Source organism: Stenella coeruleoalba, assembly GCF_951394435.1.
Source record: "Stenella coeruleoalba genome assembly, chromosome: 6".
Classification (NCBI taxonomy): Eukaryota; Metazoa; Chordata; class Mammalia; order Artiodactyla; family Delphinidae; genus Stenella; species Stenella coeruleoalba.
Genome location: NC_137151.1, coordinates 74,404,737 through 74,418,519, shown reverse-complemented (window position 1 = coordinate 74,418,519; position 13,783 = coordinate 74,404,737). Strand labels below are relative to the sequence as shown.

At 41.9% G+C, this 13,783-nt stretch overlaps 1 protein-coding gene across 18 annotated transcripts in view; it reads left to right on the top strand.

The window, feature by feature from the left end:
- The window catches only part of SESTD1 (SEC14 and spectrin domain containing 1), a 262,393-nt gene that overhangs the window by 124,473 nt on the left and 124,137 nt on the right, over nucleotides 1-13,783 (top strand). The window contains exons 1-2 of one of the 18 annotated variants that reach the window (XM_079923855.1): nucleotides 2,326-2,434; nucleotides 3,260-3,319. The exons of 16 other annotated variants lie outside the window; for them this stretch is intronic. The gene's annotated coding sequence lies outside the window, so the exon portion shown is untranslated. Of the gene's footprint in view, nucleotides 1-2,323; nucleotides 2,435-3,259; nucleotides 3,320-13,783 lie in introns of those variants that run through there. One more of the 18 variants, XM_079923857.1, reaches the window with a different exon arrangement.

Sequence of the window (13,783 nt, the reverse complement as noted above, 5' to 3'; positions counted from 1 at the left end):
AAGATGAATACTATTGTGAGGTAGTGAGTGGTTCCCTATCACTCAAGAGTTCAAGAATATGCTGGACAGCTACTTTGCAAGGATCTGGTTGTCCCTTCAATTTATACATATATAAAGAAGGATATGTTTACCTTATTAATAAAGTACTAGAAATGAAGCCTAATCATAGAGCCAAAGGAACTCCAGAGGGGAGGCTTAGTGAATTTAAGTGATTGAGCTGTGTTCATTTAGTAGTTATTGGAAAATACAGCACCCAAACTTTGTTCTCTGCATTTATAGTCTAATGTGTTTTCTGTTGCAACAGTTCCCCTTATCTAATAACTGGGTCCACACTGTTGTGGAACAAGAGGTTATGGAAAGAGGAAGGGCAGGGATATTTGGTGAATTACTATAATAGATTGTTTGGCATAAACTTGCTTTATTAAAACAAGCCAAGAATGCGAGTGGTAATAGGAGAGGGTTTAAAATGATAAACAGAGAATGCCACATGGTAAAGGAAGGAAGAACAGAATACTGTGGAAGGTTAAGTAAGGAAGGCAGGGACTGTGGATTGCAGTGTATTTCCCTCTTGTTGAGTAGATGTTCAACATCTATTTGTTGGAATGAATAGTGACATCAGTACTTGAACAAATATTTAAAGAAAACCTTCATAGTGCTGAGTACTGTGCTATGTCTGAGAGCCAAAAATGAACTAGACAAAAATCTCCATCCTTTTAAGGAACTCACAGTCTAGTAGGAAAAGACCACCAAGCAAAGCAATGGGAAAAAAGAAAGTGCTAGGGGTTATCGTAGAGAATAGATCAAAGTTTACATGAAAGCAGAAAAGAATGAATAATTCAGTGTAAGTGTGTGGGGTGAGGATATGAGGGTGGAAAAAGGACAGGATGTCAGGGAAGATTCAAGGGAGGAAAAGATGCATTATCTTTATTATCTTGAAGGAGACTGGAAGTTCACCCGGTTAAATGAGGGATGAATTTCAGATGGAGGAAAATATACAAAGGCACAGACAGAGCCTGTGTGTGAGATGTGGTGGGAATTAAAGCTGAAGCTGAGGAGATCTGTGGATCAGATCATAAATGGCCTTGAATATCACGGTAATTGCTTGAAACTGATTATCCAGGTGGAAAGCCTTTGAAGAGGGAGGCTCTGTGTTTTTGGGGCATTCCCAGCAGTCCTTTGGAACACAAGCAGAAGTGAAATTAGCAAGGCTTGACCTAAATGGTGGCAGAGACTGATGTAGTGGAGACATTATCAGTCATAGAAATAAGAGGAAGTATTAATCCTTGGGATTTTCAATCAGAGAACTTTAGCAGAGAGAAACTTAGTTGCCTAGTTGTTGGAATGGTAATTTTTTTTTTCCTAAAGAAATTAGGTGATACTGAAGTGAGTGGCACAGTGAGTAATAAGTAAGGCCTGAGATTGAGAACACATGCTGCCCTGAGCCTGTGTGTATTAGCTGATGACTCTTTTGAACTGAATTCAGGAAATGACATAAAAACGATTTGTGCAAGAAAATTGGAAGAACAAGGACTCTGAAGTCACTACATTTGGAGAAAAATAACTAGTGTTGGTGAAGATGGGGAAGTAGCCATTATCAGAGGGCCATTTGTGGATAAATTTTGGGCTATCCAATGGAAAGATCCCCAAAGGAAAACAAATGCCCTGAATCCAGCTCTTCCTCACTACAACCCATTCCCCTGCAGTTGCCTTATCCTTCAGACACATCACACATCTCTGTGTGGGAGATCCATCTCCTGGCATCTCCTGGCATCTCCTGGCAGTGGGTACTTGGGGGTAAAGGAATCCCAACAAACCCGGGATGACAACGTTAGAATTTTGAAAATCTTGGAGACCATATACTCGAACATACATATTTCAGTATGAGGACAGAGAAAACAAATGACAGGCAAGGCGTCAAGGGGAGGGGGTGTCCTTCCTTAAGTCCAGGCTCCCCGACTCTAGGCCCAGTTCTTCCATAATCCCACGCTGCCTGTGGGCTTGGGAGCTGGAAGCTCGGCGGGTGGTGAGGAGAGCGGGGTCCGCCTGGTGGCGTCGGAAGCCCCCTCCTCGCCCAGCCCCCAATCCCCAGCCCCCGTGGGACTCCCAGCCCCGCCCCCTTCCCGTGCGGGCGGTGTCGCTGCGCCGCTGCTAGCCGGGCGCGCGCGGGGCAGCACGGACGCGAGTCGGGCCGAGGGTGACGGGAGGTCGCCGAGCCTCCCGCGCCGCCGCCCCTTGCCTGACGCAGAGAGGGGCCGGGACGCGATTTGCCGCGAGTGACTGGAGCCGCTGCCGCCGCCACCGCCGCCCGGGCCCGCTCCGCCCTCAGTCCGCCTTCCTCCCGCCTCGCCCTCCGCCTCCGCTCGCGCCTTGCTCGCGTCCCCGCGTCCTCCCCACCGCCCCGGAACGTCGGGCAGCCAGCGCCAGCGCCAGCCAGGTGAGTGTGGCCGCCGTGCGGCCCGGGCGGCCCGGGCGGGAGGAGCGCGCAGGCCCAGCGGCCGGGCAGGGAGCGCGGGCGGGCGGCGGCGGCGGGCCCGGCTTTCTTCCCCACCGTGGGCCGCGCGACTGAGGGAGGGGCGCCCCCGCCCCGCCGCAGCCCCCGCCGCCACCGCAGACAAAGCAAGCGCCAGAGGTGGGAGCCCCGCGGGCGGCCCCTGCCTCCGCGCCGCCTGCCGGGTGCGGTCGCGGCCCGCAAAGCCCGGGCGGCCCGCGCGTCTCCCCTCCTGAGCGCCCTTGTTCATTTCTGGGTGAAAGGGACCCGAATCGTGCAACAGGTACGGGCGTTAGTCCTTATTTAACGGCGGGTCTTGTCCACCCGGCGTGCGGGGACCAGATGTGGCGCCCGGCTCCCGGGCGAGCCCCCGTGTCCAGCGCCCGCGGCTTGCTCCTTTGTGTGGCCGGTGACCAGCTCTGGCCGGCGGGTGGGGGACGCCCGCCCGAGGCCCCCGGGCTGCACCGAGGCTCCTGGACGCCTCCCTCGGGCTGTGGGGCTTGGCTTCTCCCGGGCCTGCGGGCTGTTAACCTCCCTCCAGCCTTTGGAGGAGTCACAACGGGAAGGGAGAGCGGGTTGGCAGGGTTATCTGGCTGTGTATTTATTTTTGTATGTGAGGTAGACTCATATTGGAAAGGAACCGCAGTCTGGCCGGCTCTTGAGGGTTCCTGTGGCATTTCACCCTGGGATGCACCGTTTGGTCCTGGTTGCTGCTGCGACTGCCGCCGTGGTTCTCTTCTTGGTGCTTTGATATCTTTCTCTCTTACACAGACATCACCCAAGAAGTTGGAAGCGCCGATGAGGGAGTAACTCGATACAGCTGTTTGACAGGTCGCCTCTTTCTTCGCATTTTGTCTGTGCCAAGTATACCCACCATGCATACTAGCATAGGTTGGCAGACCCTCATATTAAGATCACCACTCAAAATACCCCCATATTGGGAAGTAGTAACCCGTAGTTTTTACTCTGGCTTGATGAACCTTATTTGTTTAGATGTGAGAAACTTTTTCTTCCCCCCAAGGAAGAATACAAAATAGAGAACAATTTATCTTTGTTTACATACCTGGGGTCATGCTGTTACCTAGCTGGTTTCATTGGTATGCTATTTTAGTATAACAATACTAAATGGAAGGAAAATATCTGCCTTCTGCTTTGAGCAATAAAGTACTTCTTTGTTCTAGAACCAGGAAGCTTTTATACATAATACTTTGTGTGGACAAAAGTTAGTGACTGACTGTCTTTACCCCATGACCAAATTCAGGAAAAAATTCCCAAAGGACTTAGAAAGCATTACACAACTCTATAGATTGTTTTTGTATTCCAAATTCGAGGAAATCATTTTGTTGTATATTTATTCAAACAATCTAGAGTAAATTTAACCTTAAAAATTGGGCCTACTCTGTAAATTCCCCAGCATTAGGGAATGAATTGATTGCACTTAAAAGAGTTTACCAAGCATTTTAACTCCTGTGAATAATAATTGGAAGGAGCTGGTGATGGACCTAGAATCTGACAGCAGAATGCAGAACATGGAAAGAGGTAGAGGTTGCAAAGTTCCATCTACTTGTGTTTTAGTTGATTGATGGGCATGTCTGAAAACTAAATGTCCACTAATTTAAATACAAAATACTATATTTTAGCCTTCTTTTTTAATGTATTCTATAAAGACTCCTTGAACCTCTCTCTACTCCCTAAAAACAAACGATATTAATAAGGACTTTTCTTTTGAAGAAATAAAATAATACCAAATTAATCTGATCTGCAGAAAGTTTCTCTGGCATGATTAGTAGTTTCACTTTACTAAAAATACCATTCATCTGTGTAACATCTAACTTCAAAGAGCTTTCGTAGCTGTTACAAGCAGCAGGAACAGCCTCCTGAAAAAAGTAGGATATTAACTATTAAAAAGTAGCAGAGGGACTTCCCTGGTGGCGTAGTGGTTAAGAATCTGCCTGCCAATGCAGGGGACACGGGTTCGAGCCCTGGTCTGGGAAGATCCCACATGCTGTGGAGCAACTAAGCCCGTGTGCCAAAACTACTGAGCCTGCGCTCTAGAGCCTGCAAGCCACAACTACTGAGCTCGCATGCCACAACTACTGGAGCCCGAGCGCCTGGAGCCCATGGTCGGCAACAAGAGAAGCCACCGCAATGAGAAGCCCGCACACCACAATGAAGAGCGGCCCCCGCTCGCCGCAACTAGAGAAAGCCAGCGCGCAGCAACGAAGACCCAGCATGATCAAAAATAAATAAAGTAGCAGAAACTTAAATTTCTAGAATAGTTTTCTTTTATTAAAATATAACTCATATACTGTAGAATTCACTCTTTTAACATGTACAATTTAGTGGTTTTAGTGTATTCACAAGGTAGTGCAAACCTCATCACTAATTCAAGGAATGTTTTGAACATCCTGAAGGGAAACCCTCGTACCCATTAGCTGCCACTCCCATTCCCCTTCATTGCACTTGGCAGCCACCAGTCTACTTTCTGTCTCTATGGATTTGCCTATTGTGGACATTTCATATGAATGGAGTCACACAATATGTGGCCTTTTGTGTCTTTCACTGAGCGTAATGTTTTCAGGTTTCATGCATATTATGCATGTATCAAGATACTTCCTTCTTATGGCTGAATAATATTCTGCTGTATAGATATGCCATATTTTGTTTATCCATTCATCAGTTGATGGACGTTTCAGTTGTTTCCACTTTTTTGGCTAGTATGAGTAATAATGCTATGACCACTCATTTACAAGTTTTTGTGTGGACATGTGTTTTCAGTTTCCTTGGGTATATAATTAGCTATGGAATTGCTGGATCACAAGGTAACTGTAACTGTTTGAGGAACTGCCAAACTATTTTCCATAGCTGCTGCATCAATTTACGTTCCCACCATCAAAGTATGAGGGTTGCTTTTCTCCAACACATGTCAAAGTTGTCTTTTTGATGATAGCCATTCTAGTGGGTGTGAGGTGGTATCTTGTGGTTTTCATTTGCATTTCCCGAATGGCTAATGATGTTGAGGATCTTTATGTTCTTATTGGCGATTTATATATTTTGATTGGAAAAATGTCTGTTTAATTTATAGTAGTTTCTTTCTTTCTTTTTTTTAATGATCTGGCTATTGTAAATAGTGCTTCAGTGAACATTGGGGTGCATGTGTCTTTTTGAATTATGGTTTGCTCTGGGTATATGCCCAGTAGTGGGGTTGCTGGGTCATACGGTCATTTTATTTTTAGCTTTCTAAGGAACCTCCATACTGTTCTCCATAGTGGCTGTATCAATTTCCATTCCCACCAACAGTGCAAGAGGGTTCCTTTTTCTTCACACCCTCTCCAGCATTTGTTGTTTGTAGATTTTCTGATGATGCCCATTCTAACTGATGTGAGGTGATACCTCATTGTAGTTTTGATTTACATTTCTCTAATAATTAGTGATGTGGAGCAGCTTTTCATGTGCCTCTTGGCCATCTGTATGTCTTCTTTGGAGAAATGTCTATTTAGGTCTTCTGCCCACTTTTGGATTGGGTTTTTTTAATTTTGAGCTGCATAAGCTGTTTATATATTTTGGAGATTAATCCTTTGTCCATTGATTCGTTTGCAAATATTTTCTCCCATTCTGAGGGTTGTCTTTTCGTCTTGTTTGTAGTTTCCTTTGCTGTGCAAAAGCTTTGAAGTTTCATTAGGTCCCATTTGTTTACTTTTGTTTTTATTTTCATTACTCTAGGAGGTGGATCAAAAAAGATCTTGCTGTGATTTATGTCAAAGAGTGTTCTTCCTATGTTTTCCTCTAAGAGTTTTATAGTGTCTGGTCTTAGATTTAGGTCTCTAATCCATTTTGAGTTTATTTTGGTGTATGGTGTTAGGGAGTGTTCTAATTTCATTCTTTTACATGTAGCTGTCCAGTTTCCCCAGCACCACTTATTGAAGAGACTGTCTTTTCTCCATTGTATATTCTTGCCTCCTTTGTCATAGATTAGTGGACCATAGGTGCGTGGGTTTATCTCTGGGCTTTCTATCCTGTTCCATTGATCTATATTTCTGTTTGTGTGCCAGTACCGTATTGTCATGATTACTGTAGCTTTGTAGTATAATACGAAGTCAAGGAGTCTGGTTCCTCCAGATCCGTTTTGTTCCCTCAAGACCGCTTTGGCTATTCAGGGTCTTTTGTGTCTCTATACAAGTTTTAAGATTTTTCATTCTAGTTCTGTAAAAAATGCCATTGGTAATTTGGTAGGGATTGCATTGAATCTGTAGATTGCTTTGGGTAGTAGAGTCATTTTCACAATATTGATTCTTCCAATCCAAGAACATGGTATATCTCTCCATCTGTTGGTATCATCTTTAATTTCTTTCATCAGTGTCTTATAGTTTTCTGCATACAGGTCTTCTGTCTCCCTAGGTAGGTTTATTCCTAGGTATTTTATTCTTTTTGTTGCAATTGTAAATGGGAGTGTTTCCTTAATTTCTCTTTCAGATTTTTCATCATTAGTGTATAGGAATGCAAGAGATTTCTGTACATTAATTTTGTATCCTGCAACTTTACCAAATTCATTGATTAGCTCTAGAAGTTTTCTGGTGGCCTCTGAGGATTCTCTATGTATAGTATCACATCATCTGCAAACAGTGATAGTTTTACTTCTTCTTTTCCAATTTGTATTCCTTTTATTTGTTTTTCTTCTCTGATTGTCCTGGCTAGGACTTCCAAAACTATGTTGAATAATAGTGGTGAGGGGCTTCCCTGGTGGCACAGTGGTTGAGAGTCCGCCTGCCAATGCAGGGGACACGGGTTTGTGCCCCGGTCCGGGAAGATCCCACATGCCGCGGAGTGGCTGGGCCTGTGAACCATGGCCGCTGAGCCTGTGCATCCAGATCCTGTGCTCTGCAACGGGACAGGCCACAACAGTGAGAGGCCCACGTACCGAAAAAAAAAAAAAAAAAAAAAAGAATGTGAGAGTGGACATCCTTGTCTTGTTCCTGATCTTAGAGGAAATGCTTTCAGTTTTTCACCATTGAGAATGATGTTTGCTGTGGGTTTGTCATATATGGCCTTTATTATGTTGAGGTAGTTTCCCTCTATGCCCACTTTCTGGAGAGTTTTTATCATAAATGGGTGTTGAATTTCGTCAGAAGCTTTTTCTGCATCTATTGAGATGATCAGATGGTTTTTATTCTTCAGTTTCTTAATATGGTGTATCACATTGATTGATTTGTGTATATTGAAGAATCCTTGCATCCCTGAGATAAATCCCACTTGATCATGGTGTATGATCCTTTTAATGTGTTGTTGGATTCTGTTTGCTAGTGTTTTGTTGACGATTGTTGCATCTATATTCGTCAGTGATATTGGTCTGTAATTTTCTTTTTTTGTAGTATCTTTGTCTGGTTTTGGTATCAGGGTGATGGTGGCCTCATAGAATGAGTTTGGGAGTGTTCCTTCCTCTGCAATGTTTTGGAAGAGTTTGACAAGGATGGGTGTTAGCTCTTCTCTAAATGTTTGATAGAATTCACCTGTGAAGCCATCTGATCCTGGACTTTTGTTTGTTGGAAGATTTTTCATCACAGTTTCAATTTCATTACTTGTGATTGGTCTGTTCATATTTTCTGTTTCTTCCTGGTTCAGTCTTGGAAGTTACATCTTTCTAAGAATTTGTCCATTTCTTCCAGGTTGTCCATTTTATTGGCATAGAGTTGTTTGTAGTAGTCTCTTACGATGATTTATATTTCTGTGGTGTCTGTTGTAACTTCTCCTTTTTCATTTCTATTGATTTGAGTCCTCTCCCTCTCTCTTTTTTTTTTTTCCCCTCTTTTTCTTGATGAGTCTGGCTAAAGGTTTATCAATTTTGTTTGTCTTCTCAAAGAACCAGCTTTTAGTTTTATTGATCTTTGCTATTGTTTTCTTTGTTTCTATTTCATTTATTTCTGCTCTGATATTTATGATTTCTTTCCTTCTACTGACTTTGGGTTTTGTTTGTTCTTCTTTCTCTGGTTCCTTTAGGTGTAAGGTTAGATTGTTTATTTGAGATGTTTGTTGTTTCTTAAGATAGGATTGTATTGCTATAAACTTCCCTCTTAGAACTCCTTTTGCTGCATCACATAGGTTTTGGATCGTCGTGTTTTCATTGTCATTTGTCTCTAGGTATTTTTTGATTTCCTCTTTGATTTCTTCAGTGATCTCTTGGTTACTTAGTAATGTATTGTTTAGCCTCCATGTGTTTGTGTATTTTACGTTTTTTTTTCCTGTAATTGATTTCTAATCTCATAGTGTTGTGGTCAGAAAAGATACTTCATATGATTTCAGTTTTCTTAGATTTACTGAGGCTTGATTTGTGACCCAAGATGTGATCTATCCTGGAGAATGTTCCACGTGCACTTGAGAAGAAAGTGTAATCTGCTGTTTTTGGACGGAATGTCCTATAAATATCAATTAAATCTGTTGGGTCTCTTGTGTCATTTAAAGCTTGTGTTTCCTTATTAATTTTCTGTTTGGATGATCTGTCCATTGGTGTAAGTGAGGTGTTAAAGTCCCCCACTATTATCGTGTTACTGTTGATTTCCTCTTTTATAGCTGTTAGCAGTTGCCTTATGTATTGAAGTGCTCCTGTGTTGAGTGCATATATATTTATAATTGTTATATCTTCTTCTTAGTTTGATCCCTTGATCATTATGTATTGTCCTTCCTTGTCTCCTGTAACATTCTTTATTTTAAAGTCATTTTATCTGATATGAGTATTGCTACTCCAGCTTTCTTTTGATTTCCATTTGCATGGAATATCTTTTTCCATCCCCTCACTTTCAGTCTGTATGTGTCCCTAGGTTTGAAGTGGGTCTCTTGTAGACAGCATATATATTGGTCTTGTTTTTATATGGGTCTCCATTCAACGAGCCTGTGTCTTTTGGGTGGAGCATTTAATCCATTCACGTTTACGGTAATTATCGATGTATAAGTTCCTATTACCATTTTCTTAATTGTTTTGGGTTTGTGTTTGTAGGTCCTTTTCTTCTCTTGTGTTTCCCACTTAGAAAAGTTCCTTTAGCATTTGTTGTAGAGCTGGTTTGGTGGTGCTGAATTCTTTTAGCTTTTGCTTGTCTGTAGAGCTTTTGATTTCTCCATTGAATCTGAATGAGATCCTTGCCAGGTAGAGTAATCTTGGTTGTCGATTCTTCCCTTTCATCACTTTAAATATGTCATGCCACTCCCTTCTGGCTCCTAGAGTTTCTGCTGAGAAATCAGCTGTTAACCTTATGGGAGTTCCCTTGTTTGTTATTTGTCGTTTTTCCCTTGCTGCTTTCAATAATTTTTTTTGTCTTTAATTTTTGCCAATTTGATTACTATATGTGTCAGCGTGTTTCTCCTTGGGTTTATCCTATATGGGACTCTCTGTGCTTCCTGGACTTGGGTGGCTATTTCCTTTACCATGTTAGGGAAGTTTTCTACTATAATCTCTTCAAATATTTTCTTGGGTCCTTTCTCTCTCTCTTCTCCTTTTGAGACCCCTATAATGCGAATGTTGTTGCGTTTAATGTTGTCCCAGAGGTCTCTTAGGCTGTCTTCATTTCTTTTCATTCTTTTTTCTTTATTCTGTTCCACAGCAGTGAATTCCACCATTCTGTCTTCCAGGTCACTTATCCGTTTTTCTGCCTCAGTTATTCTGCTATTCATTCCTTCTAGTGTAGTTTTCATTTCAGTTATTGTATTGTTCATCTCTGTTTGTTCTTTAATTCTTCTAGGTCTTTGTTAAACATTTCTTGCATCTTCTGGATCTTTGCCTCCATTCTTTTTTCCAAGGTCCTGGATCATCTCACTATCATTATTCTGAATTCTTTTTCTGGAAGGTTGCCTATCTCCACTTCATTCAGTTGTTTTTCTGGGGTTTTATCTTGTTCCTTCATCTGGTACGTAGCCCTCTGCCTTTTCATCTTGTCTGTTTTTCTGTGAATGTGGTTTTTGTTTCACAGGCTGCAGGATTTAGGCTGCACGATTGTAGTTGTTCTTGCTTCTGCTGTCTGCCCTCTGGTGGATGAGGCTATCTAAGAGGCTTATGCAAGTTTCCTGGTGGATGAGGCTATCTAAGAGACTTGTGCAAGTTTCCTGATGAGAGGGACTGGTGGTGCGTAGAGCTGGGTGTTGCTCTGGTGTGCAGAGCTCAGTAAAACTTTAATCCGCTTGTCTGCTGATGGGTGGGGTTGGGTTCCCTCCTGTTGGTTGTTTGGCCTGAGGTGACCCAACACTGGAGCCTACCTGGGCTCTTTGGTAGGGCTAATGGTGGACTATGGGAGGGCTCACGCCAAGGAGTACTTCCCAGAACTTCTGCTGCCAGTGTCCTTGTCCCCACAGTGACCCACCGCCACTCCCTGCCTCTGCAGGAGACCCTTCAACATTAGCAGGTAGGTCTGGTTCAGTCTTCCTTGGGGTCACTGCTTCTTCCCCTGGGTCCTGATGCACACACTATTTTGTGTGTGCCCTCCAGGAGTGGAGTCTGTTGCCCCCAGTCCTGTCAAAGTCCTACAATCAAATCCCGCTAGCCTTCAAACTCTGATTCTCTAGGAATTCTTCCTCCCGTTGCCAGACCCCCAGGTTGGGAAGCCTGATGTGGGGCTCAGAACCTTCACTCCAGTGGGTGGACTTCTGTGGTATAAGTGTTCTCCAGTTTGTGAGTCACCCACCCAGTGGTTATGGGATTTGATTTTATTTTGATTTTGCCCCTCCTACTATCTCATTGTGGCTTCTCCTTAGTCTTTGGATGTGGGGTATCTTTTTTGGTGAGCTCCAGTGTCTTCCTGTTGATGATTGTTCAGCAGTTAGTTGTGATTCCGGTGCTCTTGCAAGAGGGAGTGGGAGCACGTTCTTCTACTCTGCCATCTTGAACCAAATTCATAGTTTCTAAGTTTATGCTTTCACACGTATTTTCTCATTTAGTCTTTGAAATAACACTGTAAAATATGTATCTCTATTTTAATGCTAGGAAGCTAAGGTTCAAAGAGGTTAAGTAATTTGCTCATTTTTTAACCTTATGGAGTTAATAAGAGTCAGGGTCTGAATGTAAACTCAGGTCTTCTGATTCTGCTTCCTGCATTCTTGCCACTTTATGAGGCATACAGAAGTTAAATTGTGTTTGCAGATTTGCTTGGCTAATCATTGACAGAGTAGGGGGAAAATAAAATAAATGAGACCAAACAACAACAAAAAGCAGGTGTTGTGGCCACACTGCCTCATGTTTTCCAGGTTTTGTTATACTTTATCGAATAAATTCTTTGATTTCTCCTGTCCTAATAAGGTAGATATGATTTCCATATTTTCTTTGGGTAACAAACCTGGTAACAGCTTTTTACTGGCATAGCTAATCCTAGAACCCACTGTTCACTGAGCCATCGCACTGTCTGTTCCCCTGGAGCTTCCATGTTCTCTATTTTCCCACTAATTTATACCCTTTAACCTTAGAGTAATTGAATAATTTCACAGTTTTCATAAACATTAAGATATTTCTGGGTTACACAAATTAACTTGTATTTTTGAACAGGGCATTTGCCAGATTCACATTGACGTGCAGGATTACTAAGGTATATATTTCAGTTTTTATGTGCTACTTACTCTGTATCAGACATAGCAGGTTTGTGAAATTCTCAGCTCCCTAGAGGGTAGGTAGAGGCCACATGTTATTTTCATCTTTGCATATACATTCTCTGCCATTGTGCTCAAACATGTCATAAGAGGTACTCTAACCTTTGTTAAATGAATGAATACAAATGCATTTTTTAATTGCAAAAAAAAAATTCAGTAAAAAATATCCAGTACGCTTTCTTAGAATAAAGGCAGTACAAATTCTAGATAAAGAAAATATTTCTTATCCCTGGCATATGACCTAAAAAATAATAAATGATAAAAATTAGAACTTGACTTAAAACAACACTGTCTTATGGAAGGAAGTACATGTTCCATCCTGGGATTAAAAACAGGCTCTGAGTACCTGGTGGCTGGCACAAGTGCTTACTTAGCTCATTGCCCACATGTAGGATTGTACCCTAAGTGTTTGTTAGATAAATGAATGCCCAATGAGTAAATAAAAGAATTAGTTTTCACTATAACAAGTAGAGGAGATACATCAAATGACTATTAGGCCGTACTTTTCATTTGTGTATTTTAATTGTCAAATATACATGTTAATCATAAAAATACAAATAACACAGGAATATATAGAGTAAAAGTAAAAAAATCTCACTTCACTATTTGTCCCCTTCCCTTCTTTCATCCCAAAGACCAATTCTGTCCCAGGTAACCTTGTTAACAGTTTGGGGTTTATATTTCCAAACCTGTATCTTTGCATTTATGTGTATATGTATAAATACACACTGAATACACCTGTATGCCATACTTAGTACATACATGTGTATTCAGTGATTTTTCTTATATAAAAGAGATCATACTACACATATTTCTTTGTTTTTCACTTAAATCTATTAAGACATTTGCCTCTATAATCACAAAGGATAAACATAATATTTATGTCTCACTTTTAGTTTACTATTCTTGAGTGTTTGGTGTCAAGATTAAGCTAGCCTCTAAGAATGAATTGGGAAATTCTCATTTTTTCCTCTGTGCTCTGGAATAGTTGAAACTGCCCTGTAAACATTGGCAGTCACCTGGCAACCTTGCAGGGAGTGAAGAGATCTGGGACAGCCTTTCTGATTTTTCCTGTTTTTATTGTTTTATCAAGGTTTGGCCTTTATTTTCTGTTACATTTTTGGTAAACAAGTTCTTCCCCCACACATATCCCTTCCCCCAGCTCTGATGAGTAAATTGAGAAACGCAAATGATTAAATCAATCGATGGATGCGAGAGTATATGCGCTTTTCTCTTAGATCGAGGTAGAGCCCTGCTCTTACTAATTGTATAACCTAAGCAAGTTACTTACCTTTTTCAAACTTCTGTTTCCTTATCTGTAAAATGGTAATAATCTCTACATCACAGAAATCTTGAAAGTATTAAAGGAGATGTGAGCTAATATGTGAAAAACTTCTGTTGTTGCATCTAATAAGAATGAAAAAATTTATAATACTAATCTGTAATATGCTATACAAATGTAAATTTGTCACTGAGGTTACTGTAAATTGTTTTAGCCTAACAAGAACAAATTTAAGGAGAAAGGATGGTGACGCTAGGGACAGTTTCCACTAATAAATTGGAAGGACCTATAAAAATTTCCAGGCCGGGCTTCCCTGGTGGCGCAGTGGTCGAGAGTCCGCCTGCCGATGCAGGGGACACGGGTTCGTGCCCCGGTCCGGGAAGATCCCACATGCG